General features: G+C 42.4%; 1 non-coding gene across 1 annotated transcript; it reads left to right on the top strand.

Moving 5' to 3' along the window:
* Window positions 1-1948: 1948 nt before the first annotated feature.
* Window positions 1949-2023, top strand: trnaa-ugc. The gene has a single exon. It is a non-coding gene; the product is annotated as a tRNA-Ala (tRNA).
* Window positions 2024-2276: the final 253 nt, after the last annotated feature.

The following is a 2276-nucleotide window of genomic DNA, read 5'->3' as shown; positions in this document are numbered from 1 at the left end:
TTGGAGTCACCCTCAAAATTAAAGTGGAAAACCACACTACAGGCTGATCAACTTTGATGTAATGTCCTTAAAACAAGTCAAAATGAGGCTCAGTAGTGTGTGTGGCCTCCACGTGCCTGTATGACCTCCCTACAACGTCTGGGCATGCTCCTGATGAGGTGGCGGATGGTCTCCTGAGGGATCTCCTCCCAGACCTGGACTAAAGCATCCACCAACTCCTGGACAGTCTGTGGTGCAACGTGGCGTTGGTGGATGGAGCGATACATGATGTCCCAGATGTGCTCAATTGGATTCAGGTCTGGGGAATGGCGGTCCATAGCATCAATGCCTTCCTCTTGCAGGAACTGCTGACACACTCCTGCCACATGAGGTCTAGCATTGTCTTGCATTAGGAGGAACCCAGGGACAACCGCACCAGCATAAGGTCTCACAAGGCGTCTGAGGATCTCATCTCGGTACCTAATGGCAGTCAGGCTACCTCTGACGAGGACATGGAGGGCTGTGCGGCCCCCCAAAGAAATGCCACCCCATACCATGAATGACCTACCGCCAAACCGGTCATGCTGGAGGATGTTGCAGGCAGCAGAACGTTCTCCACGGCGTCTCCAGACTCTGTCACGTCTGTCACGTGCTTAGTGTGAACCTGCTTCATCTGTGAAAAGCACAGGGCGCCAGTGGCGAATTTGCCAATCTTGGTGTTCTCTGGCAAATGCCAAACGTCCTGCACGGTGTTGGGCTGTTTGCACAACCCCCACCTGTGGACGTCGGGCCCTCATACCACCCTCATGGAGTCTGTTTCTGACCATTTGAGCAGACACATGCACATTTGTGGCCTGCTGGAGGTCATTTTGCAGGGCTCTGGCAGTGCTCCTCCTGCTCCTCCTTGCACAAAGGCGGAGGTAGCAGTCCTGCTGCTGGTTTGTTGCCCTCCTACGGCCTCCTCCACGTCTCCTGATGTACTGGCCTGTCTCCTGGTAGCGCCTCCATGCTCTGGACATTACGCTGACAGACACAGCAAACCTTCTTGCCACAGCTCGCATTGATGTGCCATCCTGGATGAGCTGCACTACCTGAGCCACTTGTGTGGGTTGTAGACTCCGTCTCATGCTACCACTAGAGTGAAAGCACCACCAGCATTCAAAAGTGACCAAAACATCAGCCAGGAAGCATAGGAACTGAGCATTGGTCTGTGTTCACCACCTGCAAAACCAGTCCTTTATTGGGGGTGTCTTGCTAATTGCCTATAATTTCCACCTGTTGTCTATTCCATTTGCACAACAGCATGTGAAATTTATTGTCAATCAGTGTTGCTTCCTAAGTGGACAGTTTGATTTTACAGAAGTGTGATTGACTTGGAGTTACATTGTGTTGTTTAAGTGTTCCCTTAATTTTTTTGAGCAGTGTATTTGAACAGTAAATAGAGGTTGCTGCTGCTTATTGTGATGTTGACATCTGTAAGAGACTGATTAGGTCCTCTGTGGTGTCTACTGAGCTACTTCGCTAATCACATACTGTATATGATATTACTGTATATTACTGTATATGATATTACTGTATATTACCCATATATTACTGTGTATTATATTACTGTATATTACTGTATATTACTGTGTATTTTATTACTGTATATTACTGTATATTACTGTATATGATATTACTGTATATTATTGTACATTACTGTGTATTATATTACTGTATATTACTGTATATGATATTACTGTATATGATATTACTGTATAGTACTGTATATTACTGTGTATTATATTACTGTATATTATATTCCTGTATATTACTGTATTTTATATTACTGTATATTATTGTGTATTATATTACTGTATATTACTGTATATTATATTACTGTATATTACTGTATATTATATTACTGTATATTACTGTATCTTATATTCCTGTATATTACTGTATAATATATTCCTGTATATTACTTATGGGCCCCGTGTAGCTCAGTTGGTAGAGCATGGCGCTTGCAACGCCAGGGTTGTGGGTTCGAATCCCACGGGGGCCAGTATGAGAAAAAAAAATGTATGCACTCACTAACTGTAAGTCGCTCTGGATAAGAGCGTCTGCTAAATGACAAAACATTTAAAAATATATGACTGTATATTTTATTACTGTATGTTACTTTATATTATTTGACTGTATATTATATTACTGTATATTATTGTATATTACTGTATATTATATTACTGTATATTACTGTTTATTATATTACTGTATATTACTGTATATTACTGGACACTTTCAGTGAGGTGTGTCCC

Source organism: Coregonus clupeaformis, chromosome 12 (assembly GCF_020615455.1).
Source record: "Coregonus clupeaformis isolate EN_2021a chromosome 12, ASM2061545v1, whole genome shotgun sequence".
Classification (NCBI taxonomy): domain Eukaryota; kingdom Metazoa; phylum Chordata; class Actinopteri; order Salmoniformes; family Salmonidae; genus Coregonus; species Coregonus clupeaformis.
The sequence above is the reverse complement of the archived record's forward strand: the minus strand, read 5'-3'. Positions and strand labels throughout refer to the sequence as shown.